Here is a 14,127-nt window from a genome sequence, read left to right on the forward strand (position 1 = left end):
GTAATTGGCATGGTATAGTATGTGTAGATTTTTGCAATATACTGCGGTATAGGTACTCACTGTGTCCAAAAGACTTGCATCGCTCCGCTGTAGAGAAGAATGTCTTTGGTTTTCCTGTTTCCATCGATGAGTTGAGATTGCTGCGAATGGAACTGTGTATAACACATAAACAGTAAAAAGAACTAAATAAGGAAAAAATTAAAAAGTCAACAGTGGTATCTTAAGAAATGAATCTAAAAAATTGATCCCTGTGCAGATGTAACTGCTATAGGTGTTGTAGGGGTTTGAAGAGCGTCAAACTTTGGACTCGTCACTGAAGATACATTTATACAACTTGTGGGTTGCTTTTATGAGCTTCCATCGCTGTTTTTCTTATGTGAGCGTTTGTGGGAGACGATTTGCCATTCATTGGGTAGAGGGATAGGTTCTGGTGGCTGTAAACGGTGGGTAAGGTGGTCAGAAAGTATGCCCCATTTCTTTAGAGCGTTGATCCCTTCCTCTAGTGTGGAAACAGAGATAGCGGATCCATTGTGTGTAATAGAGAGCGTTGCAGGATACTTCCATTTATGGAGGATTTTATGATTCCTCAAAGCCCTTGTACACACGGTCGGAATTTCCGACAACAAAATCCGACGGATTTTGTAGGAAACTGGTGTTGCATACACACGGTCGGACAAAGTTGTCGGAAAATCCGATCGTTCGTAACGTGATGACGTTATTTCGTTACGACGGGAATACGTTCAGGCTAGTAGCCAATAGCTTTGGTCTAGGAATTTGATCTGAGCATGCGTGGCACTTTGCCCGATTGGAATTCTCTACAAACGACCGGACAAAGTCCGATCGGATCATGTTGTCGGAAAATTTTATTGCCCAGCTCTAAAACGTTGTCGGTCGGATATTCCGACGGAAACAGTCAGATTATCCGACAACGCGGTCCGATCGGACATTTTCCAGCGGAATGTCCGACTGTGTGCACAAGGGCAAAGCCTTTGTGATTGTCATCAGATTTCTGCGGCGTGGTAAGGTGTGCCTGGATAAATCTGGGAGTAATCTAATGTTGATGTATTGTTGGGGAATATTTACGAGAGGCTTGCAGTATACGTTTTTTTATGTTGTAGTAGTGCACCGTCCGTAACACATCAGCCGGGAGAAAGGATGGTTTGGGGATCCTATGTATCCTGTCCTCTATAAGGTCTTGCGCCGATGCTTCTGGCACCAATGTGGAGAACAGGGTCTTGGCAAACTGTAGGAGTTGTGAGGGGGGAATAACTTCTGGTATACCCTTCAGTTTGAGGTTATTCCTCCTGGACCTGTCTTCGGGGTCTGCCAATTTATCTTTGATCCATACAATATCCTCCCCCTGTGCTGTGTGCGCCTCTACCATGACATTGTATGCTGAGGTATATTCCTCCATTTTGTGTTCCACTTGATTTACCCTGAGGCCTAGTGTTTACACTTCTTTCTGACACTCATTTATCCCCCTGACCATAGCATTTCTTTCAGCAGGGTGTGTGACACTGGCCTGTCCTCTGTGGGGAGGTCCTTAATAGGGTATCGGCCCTGACAGCCCTGAGCTTGTGTATTACTGATGGGCCCGCTTACCTCCATAGCCGGATTGGTCTGTTGTCTGGCTGGCAAATCCTGCTGCTGTCTTGATGTGGCCGGGCTCCTCATCGAGGAGTTATATGGGCCAGAGGCGGATGCGCTGGGAGGGTCATCCGAGCAACTGGAGGTGGTTGGGGGACCGTGATTGCTGCCGTTCAGGCCTTATCTGTGTTCCGGCCTGTGTTCCCGAGGTCCGCCGCCGCCATTTTGTTGTGGCCCGCGTGAGGCGAAATAAGTTGTCATTTTCTGCAGCTGTAGCAGATGCTTACGATGTCTCTGCATCTTTTCCCGGTTCAGCGGCAGTTTGTCGTTCACGCAGATATGTCGTAAGCTGTGGATGGCACCTGTGGGCTCTGATTGCTTCGGATTATCTCCGTGGACGAGCGGAGCTCCTAGGCTATACGTCCATCTTGGAGTCCATTCGCCACTCCCCCCTTCAGAGGGGAAATTTGAGGGGTACAGGATTCATATTAGGAAGGGAGAGAACTTAAGCTGGGAGGGGGGATGGGGGGAGGGCTATATCCTCAGAGGGCAAATTAGAAGGGATAGATAGGATTCACGTTCAGAGGACAAATTTGAGGAGTACAAGGTTTGCTTAGGAAGAGGGATTTGTAGAGGGAGATGAGTTGAGCTGGGAGGGGAATTTGGTGGGGGGAGGGGGATTTATGTTGAGAGGGGAAATTTGAGGGGTACAATACTTGTGCTAGGAAGGGGGATTTGTGGAAAGAGATGATTTGTTCTGGGAGGGAGAGAGGATTTATGCTCAGATGGTAAATTTGAAGGATAGAGAATTTGTGGAGTGAGGGAATTTGAGCTGGGAGGGGGGATTTGGGGGGTATGTTCAGAGGGGAAATTTGAGGGGTATGGGATTTGTGTTATAATGGGGGGATTTGTGAAGGAGAGGATTTGAATTGGGGGAGGGGGGATATGTTCAGGGGGGAAATTTGAGGGGTACAGTATTCATGTTATGAGGGGGATTTGGGGGGGATTATGCTCAGGGGGGGAAATTGAGGGGTACAGGACTTGTGTTAGGAAGGGGGACTTGTGGAGAGAGAGGATTTGTTCTGGGAGGGAGAGAGGATTTATGCTCAAATTTGAAGGGTAGAGGATTTCTGTTAGGAAAAGGGGGGGATTTTTGGGGAGGGAAAGGATATTTAAGCTGGGAGGGGGGATTGGTACTAGGAGATGGATTTTTTGTTTGAGTCGAAATTTGGTAAGTCAAGACTAGTGTTCATTTTTTTATTTTTTTTTGGCGGGAGATTTCTGCTGACCCATAAAGCTTATACATTTTGGTGGAGGGTGGCACCATTTGGGATCTTTGCCCTGGGTGCTAGATGGCCTTGTCCCTGCACTGGGTTCTTGTATTTTCATCAAGATGGAGTAAGCTTCTTACAGTTTTATATACAAAAAAGGAGGAGAAAATTAGAGCTTAGAGGTAAAAAAAATACAAAATAAGGACACAACTTGCTCTTTACGAAAAAGAGGAAGCCTTTATTGCACAATACAAAAAATTGAAAGAAATTCTAGAGAAAGAAGAGGAGGAACAAAAGAGGAATTAAAGGAAAAAGTACTTAAAGTGGAGGGCCACCCTAAAAACAAAAAACAAAAAAAGAGCATTAATATTCTTAAAAAATAAAATAAAAAATAAAACATTTGAAAAAAAAAAATGTTTTACCTTGCCAGAAATCCCTGTTGCTAGGCAGTCTTCCTAATCTGCCTTCTTCCTACTCCGCGGTGATCTTCGGTCTTCTCTCCTCCTCCGTGTTGTCTTCTGGGTAATGGGGCGCGCTGTGTTCTGTAAACTGTGTGTTCCCTAACACAGCGCGCCCCATTCACAAAGAGCCGCGCGACTCGCGCATGCGCAGTAGGAAACGGGCAGTGAAGCTGCAAGGCTCCACTGCCTGTTTCCCTTAGTGAGGATGGCGGCCCTGGGACCCGAGAGCCAAGGGACATGTCGGCCTCGGTGGCCGACATCGCAGGCGCCCTGGATAGGTAAGTCTCCTTATTAAAAGTCAGCAGCTACTGACTTTTAAAAAAAAGTTTTTACAGCTGAAACACCGCTTTAAGTAAATGAAGATTTATATGTTTCAGAAAGTTTATATATATATATATATATATATATATATATATATATACACAGTATCTGACAAAAGTGAGTACACCCCTCACATCTTGGTAAATATTTTCTTCTATCTTTTCATGTGACAACACTGAAGAAATGACACTTGTCTACAATGTAAAGTAGTGAGTGTACAGCTTGTATAACAGTGTAAATTTGCTGTCCCCTCAAAATAACTCGACACACAGCCATTAATATCTAAATCACTGGCAACAAAAGTGAGTACACCCCTAAGTAAAAAAAATGTTCAAATTGGGCCCAATTAGCCACTATCCCTCCCCGGTGTCATGTGACTCATTAGTGTTACAAGGTCTCAGGTGTGAATGTGTTAAATTTGGTGTTATCGCTCTCACTCTCTCATACTGGTCACTGGAAGTTCAACATGGCACCTTATGGCAAAGAACTCTCTGAGGATCTGAAAAAAGGAATAGTTGGCCTAGGCTATAAGAAGATTGCCAAGACCCTGAAACTGAGCTGCGGGGCAGTGGCCAAGACCATACAGCGATTTAACAGAACAGGTTCCACTCATAACAGGTCTCGCCATGGTTGGCCAAAGAAGTTGAGGTCACGTGCTCAGCGTCATATCCAGAGGTTGTCTTTGGGAAATATACGTATGAGTGCTGCCAGCATTGCTGCAGAGGTTGAAGGGGTGGGGGGTCAACCTGTCAGTGCTCAGACCATACGCCGCACACTGCATCAAATTGGTCTGCATGGCTGTCATCCCAGAAGGAAGCCTCTTCTAAAGATGATGCACAAGAAAGCCTCCAAAAAGTTTGCTGAAGACAAGCAGACTAAGGACATGGATTACTGGAACCATTTCCTGTGGTCTGTTGAGACCAAGATAAACTTATTTGGTTCAGATGGTGTGAAGCGTGTGTGGGGGCAACCAGGTGAGGAGTACAAAGGCAAGTGTGTCTTGTCTACAGTCAAGCATGGTGGTGGGAGTGTCCTGGTCTGGGGGCTGCATGAGTGGTGCCGGCACTGGGGAGCTACAGTTTATTGAGGGAACCATGAATGTCAACATATACTGTGACATACTGAAGGAGAACATTATCCCCTCCCTTCAGAGACTGGGCCACAGGGCAGTATTCCAACATGATAACGACCCCAAATACCCCTCCAAGACGACCACTGCCTTTCTAAATAAAGCTGAGGGTAAAGGTGATGGACTGACCAAGCATGTCTCCAGACCTAAACCCTATTGAGCAACTGTGGGACATCCTCAAACGGAAGGTGGAGGAGCGCAAGGTCTCTAATATCCACCAGCTCCGTGATGTCATCATGGAGGAGGGGAAGAGGACTCCAGTGGTGACCTCTGAAGCTCTGGTGACCTCCATGCCCAAGAGGGTTAAGGCAATTCTGGAAAATAATGGCGGCCACACAAAATTTTGACACTTTGGTCCCAGTTTGTACATTTTCACTTAGGGGTGTACTCCACTTTTGTTGCCAGCGGTTTAGACATGAATGGCTGTGTGTTGAGTTATTTTAAGGGAACAACAAATGTACACTGTTATACAAGCTGTACACTCACTACTTTACATTGTAGCCAAGTGTCATTTCTTCAGTGTTGTCACATGAAAAGATAAGAAGAATAAGAATAAAATATTTACAAAAATGTGAGGGGTGTACTCACTGACAATTCGCACCTGAACTGCTGAACAGTCACACCGGAGGGGGCTAAAATCCCACTGTCAAAACCGGACCGAACATATGAGAACCGGTCTAAATGAAAGGAAAAAGGCCTAAACAAAACACAACAAAAAGTTGTAAAAGGCATTAAGGCCAGCCAATAATATAATAGAGATAAAGAGTGCAAAGAAGGACAGGTAGGTTTATGGAAGTGTGAACATGAGAGGTACACACAGTGGTATGTAGCCCACCACACTGCTATCTACATCATAGCACTGTGATTTAGGCCTCATGCACGCAGGGCGTTTTTAAAGCAGCTGTTTTTGGCTTCAGACGTTTTTATTTCGGCAGCCAGTAAACTCCCCAGCATGTTATGTATCCATGCCCACATAGGCTATTATCAGGGTATTTTGGCAGGGGCGTTTTCTGGCTGGAAAACCTCCCCAGGACTAGGGGGTTTGAAAAATGTGGCTATTCCACGTTTTTGTGCGTTTTTGAGCCATGCGCTTTTTTGAGAGTACAGTTTTTGATTTAAAAAAATGCAAACGCTAAAAACGCTAATGCAAAAAACTTTGCAAAACATGGCAAAACTTGCATTTTTAAAGTGACATTCTACAGCTAAAGATGTTTTACTTTGAGGGCCACATTGCATATTTTACTGATATTAGGGTGCTGAGCAAAAAAAAAAAAATTATAAATGAATCCTCAGCATGAAATAGAGTATAATTTCAAAAGTCTGCCATCAGCGGTGCTGGATGGTGCAGCTGTATGCTCCGCACCTAAATACCAGAGCCTCGTGCACCAGGGCTAAACATTAAGCGTGCATGAGAAAAAAGGAAATTTTGGGACTTTGAGTGAAGCACAAAAATGTGCCTCCATTCCGGATACAAGAAAAAAGAGAGGAAGGGGACTTTGAATGAAGCAGTTGACAGATTGGGCTTGAAATAAAAATTGATTTATTACATATATATAATGTTGATATATAACACATATGAAAGATTGCATGTGCATGCGCACCTGACATAACCTACATCATTATATGTGTATACAACCCATCAAACATGATATCTGAGTAATAACTTAACACAATTACAAATTTCATAAGATGATTACGTGGATGAACTGGGGAGCACATAACGACAAAATATAAAGGTAAGTATAAATTGATGTGACTCACAAAATTCATCAGAATAAAATCCTATTGGAGCATAATGGCCGCATAAGACGTCCCCTAGGGTGCAGTCCTCACTTCCACAGCTCTTGTTTTAAGCACACCTAAGGTAATACTTTGTGACTCTATTACAAAGTTGCTTATCCCTCTTACCTTTATTTTTGGTATTACCGGTGTATTCTAATGGACCTATTCATCCATTATAGACATTTACCCACTGTTTTTATCAATTATTGGCTGCACTGTGCAGATGGCGACTTGTGCTCTGGGGAGGACGCTGTTGTGTGCCTGTCTTGTGTTGTAGGGAAGGAAGGACATTTCTTTTGGCCCAGTTTTCTAACCTACACCATAGCTTGGTATACATCGTAAGTACCCAGAATTGACATACTGTCTTTTCTGGTTGTACCTTTTTAATCATTTGATGGTATCATATTTTGTGATTTCACCCTAGCATCCCCCCCCCCCCCCCGAAGAAGTGTATTTGCAGAAACGCGTTGGGTACCAAGGATGCAGCTATTATGCTCCAAAAGGATTTTATTCTGATGAATTTTATGAGTCACATCAATTTATACTTATCTTTATATTCTGTCGTTATGTGCTCCCCAGTTCATCCACGTAATCATCTTATGAAATTTGTAATTGTATTAAAGAGGAAGTAAACTTTCATTCCCTGTAAAGGCAAAGCATAATGGACTACTATGCATCGCGTAGTAGTCCATTATGTTTCACTTACCTGACACAGGAGCCAGCGAAGTCGCCGCTGTCCCCTGTAGTTCCGAGCGTCCATCTTCTTGGTGGGTCTCCGTGGGTCTTACTGTTCCGGCGCTGTGATTCGCCGGAGCAGCGACGATGTCACTCCCGCGCATGCGCACGGGAGCCGAGACTCGCGGCATTGCCGTCATCGACGATGCCCCGCTCAGTGCGCCTGCGCGCCGCTGTCTACGGTGCATGCGCCGTAGATAGCGGTGCCCGTCTTCGGGCAAATATCTCCTAAACCATATAGGTTTGGGAGATATTTCTTGGACCTACAGGTAAGCCTTAATCTAGGCTTACCTGTAGGTCAAAGGGGTTTGTAAGGGTTTACAACCACTTTAAGTTATTACTCAGATATCATGTTTGATGTGTTGTATACACATATAATTTTGTAGGTTATGTCATGTGCGCATGCACATGCAATGTTTCATATGTGTTATATATCAACATTATTTAAATGTAATAAATACATTTTTATTTCAACCCCAATCTGTCAACTGCTTCATTCAAAGTCCCCATGTCCTCCCTCTCTTTTTTTTTAAGCGTGTTTTCCGGTCAGAGCCCAGAGTCCAACAACTGACCTAGCTGGCCAGACAGACAGACATTGTAGTGCATCATCTATTCAAAGAGTAGTGTAATGGTCTGGAATAGTTCTCCAGTTGAGGGAGCGTTAGTTCTTCTTCTTCTTGCTTTCTTTTGTATGCCTACACACGTAGCATTTCTTACAAGGATAAAACCCCTTGCCTTCAAAGAAGGAAAGGAATTTCTTAGGGGGATCTAGCACATTTTTTGCTAGACTATCTCTAATAGTGGGAGGTCTTCTATAAATGAATTTAGGTTTTTCTGGAAGGATCTTACATAAATGATGATCTGTTTTAATAATCTCCCAATGTTTCTTTATTATTTTTTCGATTTGTTTAAACTGAATATCAAAATCCATAATTAGGGGTACCATAGGTGAGAGATTTATTCAAAAAGGATATCAAACCAAATTTATTAAAGATAAAATGAATACTATATTACAACTAGATAGGAATAAATTGATACAGGATAATATAAAAAATGAAGAAAGGAAAGAGATGGTACCCCTAATTATGGATTTTAATATTCAGTTTAAACAAATCGAAAAAATAATAAAGAAACATTGGGAGATTATTAAAACAGATCATCATTTATGTAAGATCCTTCCAGAGAAACCGAAATTCATTTATAGAAGACCTCCCACTTTGAGAGATAGTCTAGCAAAAAATGTGCTAGATCCCTCTAAGAAATTCCTTTCCTTCTTTGAAGGCAAAGGATTTTATCCTTGTAAGAAATGCTACGCGTGTAGGCATACAAAAGAAAGCAAGAAGAAGAAGTCCAGTTTTTCCTCAGTGGTTACTAGAAAGGAATACGCAATTGATGATTTTATCACATGTCACAGTGAAGGTGTTGTGTACCTCCTAGAGTGTCCGTGCCACATTTAATATGTGGGAGGACAAAAAGGGAACTATGGAAAAAACTAAAAGAACATGTCCAAAATATCAAAAAAGGCTTTGACAAACATAGTCTGTCAAGACATTATGCCAAATTTTATAAAAAAGACCCCTCCCCATTAATGATTTGTGGGATTGAGAAATATAAACCACATTGGAGGGGTGACAACAAAATTGTGAAGATAAGTCAGGCGGAATCTCGATGGATTCACGAATTATGTACTTTAGCACCTTCAGGACATAATGTCGAATTTGATTTGAATTTCTTTATTTCTAATTACTAGTTCTGATTAATTAATTACCTTATGTTCCTTAATGACTTTATAGAATGCCTTCCATAGGTCTAGATTATCGATTATAGTTGGCTTTTAGACCAGATGTTTTAATTCATGTTATTTTAAGTATTAATTATTTTATGGATTTTCTATGTATTCTATTAATATTATATATGAGTCCTGTTGCCATCTGTGGGGGTATTTTTATGTATTTTTATGTATTGTTTATATTTTTATATATTTTTTATATATATTTTATATATATATATATATATATATATATATATATATATATATATATATATATATATATATATATATATATAAAATTGAATAATGGACCTATCTATTAAGTGTCCATTAGATGGCCTCAAAATTATCCTAGTAATTCTTGCTATAGATTATTTATTTTATTATGCATTCTATGTTTTACCCACAAGATGGCCACATGGAGTACTCAGTCGGAATGATAATGATTATTTGTACAGCTATTGGGAATTCCTGTTATGTATTCTATACTTTATCCTCAAGATGGCTATATTGAGTACTTAGTTAGAATGATACTTATTTAAGAATTGCCACTATTGATAATAGTAGAATAAGATCGTAAAAGTTATTTTTAATATTGAAACGTTATTTGAACTATAATATGGATTGAGAAGTTTGATGAGCTTTGAATAAGCGAGATATGCCTGCTCCGCCGCCGTGTGATTAATGCGACGGCTGAGCGGACCGTATATAAGGAAGAGTGACACCTGACTCCTTGACCATTTGAGAGAGTCACGTGGTATGTGACGCAACGCGTCAGGGAGGAGTTAGGTGTCTATCATCACTTCCGGTCGCGGCCGAGACCGGAAGTACTGTTGTTTATACCCGCGAATTGCTGCATTTTTATGTAAGTGTGGATATTGTTATTAATAAATGTGATTTTAACTTGCTACACATTGGAGGCCCCCTATTTCCTTCCCTTATTATACAACTCTGATTTTGGAGATTAGAAGCTGGTGCTCCGGAGTTTATGTATGGGAGGAGGTGGAAGATTGTAGCCCACTATCTCTGAAGTGCGATCCGGACCCTAGGGACCTTGGTTAGAGGTGAGAGGCTGGGGGAAACAAGGGGTGCACCTTAAGCACTGAAGTGTGGAGGAGCGGTGGATTTGCATTTTTTGTTCACATCGCATGGTTACTATCGTGTTTTTTGGACTTATTGTACACCTTGTGAAGATTTGAGTGGACTTACTTTTTGCACTTTGCATTTGATTGGGAGCAACACTATTTAATGGTCTTTATTTATTTATGGAATTCATTTGATTGTGTGTTATGCGATTTGCACTATTGCACATTTGCACGTATTTATTCATTCATTCATAGAATTTATTTTTATGCTTTTGTTGCTATTTACACTATTGCACATTTGCACATAGGCTTTGAAAATTATTGCACTTTATTTTTCTATAATTAATTATTTAATATTGTATAAATGCATATGGATTAGATCGATTCACGTTATATGATATTTTTTCTTGAGAGTTCACATTTTATTGAGATCCGTTTAGGATTCACTTATATTTACACCCACATAAAAGCACACAAAGCCACATAAAATACCCCCCCCCCTATCCATATCCTTGAGTGTAGAGAACACTTTTTATATGTGAGCAGCTTTCTAGAATATAAGATCAGCTATATTTGGCGAGGTTTGTGCACAGCCGTATTGTCAATTTTGAAAAAAAACTTAATTTTCTTTGTTTCTGAGATAAAAGTTTGCAAATTATAAATTTTTGTTGGCCACAAATACCCCCCAAAGGCCCCCTTTTTAGAAAGTAGACATTCCAAGGTATTTAGTAAGAGGCATGGTGAGGTTTTTGATGTTGTAATTTTTTCCCACAATTCTTTGCAAAATGAAGATTATTTTTTTCCACAAAATTGTCATTGTAATAGGTTATTTCTCTCACGTGGCATGTGTATACCACAAATGACGCACCAAAATAGATCCTGCTACTCCTCCTGAGTATTACGATACCACATGTGTGGGTCTTTTTCACAGCCTGGCCACATAGAGAGCCCCAACATGCAGGGAGCACCATCAGGGGATCTAGGAGCAAAAATTACACATCTAACTTGTTGACTACCTATTACACTTTTGAAGGCCCTGGAGCACCAGGACAGTGACTGTCAGGAACTTACCAGCAATGGACAGGCACAGCTGCGTGCACACAGGCGTCGGCGCGTGTTTCCTGCGCGTTTGTGTACGCGTTCGCGTGCGCGTTCGTTTATGCGTTAATGTGCACGTTCGCGCGAGCGTTCGTGCGCGCGCTCGTTTGCGCGGTCGTGAGTGGCGTGCGTGCGCTACTTGCCGCCACTGAACACTTAAAGGTTCCCCAAGTGTGCCGGTGCGGCGCTGTTTCATCTCAGCTCCTGTGTATCTGAATACCTGACCTGAACCTGATTCCCTGCTACCGTTACCGACCCAGCTTCGCTTGACTTCTCTGCCTTCTCCAAACCCGACCCGGCCTGCCTGTGATTCCGTTGCCGACCTCTGCCAGTTTTACCGACACCTCTTTTGCCTACTGTTACCACCTGTCTGCTTGCCTACTGACCCGGACCGTCTGACCCTGCTCCAGCCTGCTGCCTGTTCAGTCCTCGGCTTCTGAAGCTACTACTTACATTTCTCAGCCTTCCAGCAACCTCCAGTCGCTCAGCCTTCCAAAGGAATCTCCGCTCTGCTATCAGTTCCAGCGGCCTTATCCAGCAGGCACTCCTACCCACTGTGCTCTCGAGACCGCTGTTCCCATTCCAGCGGCTCCTGAACCAGCGTTGTAAGAGAGGTCTCCTCCTACAAGTCGGGCTTCAACACCAGGACCCTAACAGTGACACGTGACACTGATGACAGATGGCACTGATACAACATGACACTAATACATGTCACTAATACATAGTTACATATTTAGGTTGAATAAAAACACCATTCCATCCAGTTCAACCTGAGTGAGTGTCTACAATTGTCCCTATCCCTGTACATTACACACTCACATCATTCCTTACCCTCAAGGAGTCCACAATCCAAGGTCCCCATTGACATACTAGGGCCAATTTTGGACAGAAGCCAATTAACCTACCAGCATGTCTTTTGAGTGTCCCATCAGCACCCCCTTACATCAGAGTGTCCCATCACCAGCCCCCTTACAACAATGTCCCATCAGCACCCCTTACATCAGAGTGTCCCATCACCAGCCCCCTTACATCCGAGTGTCCCATCAGCCCCCCTTACATCCGAGTGTCCCATTACCAGCCCCTTACATCCGAGTGTCCCATCAGCACCCCCCTTACATCAGAGTGTCCCATCAGCACCCCCCTTACATCAGAGTGTCCCATCAGCACCCCCTTACATCAGAGTGTCCCATCAGCACCCCCTTACATCAGAGTGTCCCATCAGCACCCCCCTTACATCAGAGTGTCCCATCAGCACCCCCTTACATTTTGAGTGTCCCATTAGCACTCCCTTACATCAGAGTGTCCCATCACCAGCCCCCTTACAACAGAGTGTCCCATTAGCACCCCCTTACATCAGAGTGTCCCATTAGCACCCCCTTACATCAGAGTGTCCCATCAGCACCCCCTTACATCAGAGTCTCCCATCACCAGCCCCCTTACATCAGAGTGGCCCACTGAGCCATCGGCCCACCGGGAAACTCCCGGTAGTCCCAATGGCCAGTACATGCCTGCTGATAACAGATTGCACGTGACACTGACAAGTGGCACCGATGAGAGATGGCACTGATACGTAGCACTGATGACATGTGACACTGATAACAGATGGCACGTGACACTGACAGGTAGCACTGAGGACAGATGGCACTGATAGGTGGCACTGGGGACAGATGGCACTGGGGACAGGTGGCACTGGGGACAGGTGGCAATGGGGACAGGTGGGCATGTGTGTTGTGTGTGTTTTACTGTGTTAGTGTTCATTAACGTTTCACTGACGCTGCAACTGCAGCACGGAAGCTCTCCCTCCTCACACACTGTCTCTGTGTGAGGAGGGAGAGTCGGCGATCAGAGAGGATCTCATAAACATATGAGATCACCTCTCATTGGGCACGCCGATCGAGTGCTAAATGGCCACTTTGACTGGCCATTTAGCATGATCTGTGATTGGCTGTGTCCAAGGGACAGGGCCAACACATAACTTCCCCGATGTGTGCCCACGGCGGCGTGCAGAGGGGAAGTAAACAGGAGGATGTCCAGGGACGCCCTCCTGGCAATTGGTGTCCGCGTTGTAGACGTATTTCGTCTATAGCGCGGCCGCAAAGTGGATAATTATTCATAATGATAAGGCGATGTTGAGTCCTCACCAAACCTTTTTTTTGCCTAAGGTATCTAATTTCATCTGAATCAAGATATTTCCCTACCCTCCTTTTTTTTCCAGAACCTTGTTCTGTGGAAGGAAAGTTATTACATTCCCTCCATGTAGTGAGAGCAGTTCAGTTATCTGAAGGGTACAGATACAGAAAAATTACGCTCCGTTGTGCTGCCAGAAAGCCCTAGGAAAGGGCAGGCAGCGTTGGGTTCAGCTTTTTCAATTTAGAGCGCACTCTACCAGGGCAGTAAGTGCTTCATGGGTAGTGCATCACCAAGGCTCTATAACTCAGATTTGCAAGGCTGCAACTTAGCCGTAAGTGCATACATTCACTAGATTATATCATGTGGATGTAAGACGGCAAAAGGATACCGCCTTTGGGCGCAGTGTGCTGCAGGTAGCAATATATGTCCTCACGTCTGATTTTATTTGTGTTTGCCTCCTCTCAGATGGCATTGCTTTGTACATCATGGGACACAGAGCTCCCTCCCCTCTTGTTGGGATACTTATTGCTTTACTACAAAAACTGAGGTACTCCCTGTATGGGAGGGGTTATATAGGGGGGACTTCCTGTCTTGATTATGCCACAGTGTCCATCACCTGAAGGTGGGCGTATAACCCACATAGTAATTACTGTGGTGCACTGTGTCGCATGATGTACTTCCAAGAAAAGGATTTTACAGGTAAGCTGTTATAAAAATCCTAATTTTTTAACCACTTCAATACCGGGGACTTTCACCA

Source organism: Lithobates pipiens, unplaced genomic scaffold (assembly GCF_037356315.1).
Source record: "Lithobates pipiens isolate NorthernLeopardFrog02 unplaced genomic scaffold, aLitPip1_a1.2 Scaffold_8, whole genome shotgun sequence".
Taxonomy (NCBI): domain Eukaryota; kingdom Metazoa; phylum Chordata; class Amphibia; order Anura; family Ranidae; genus Lithobates; species Lithobates pipiens.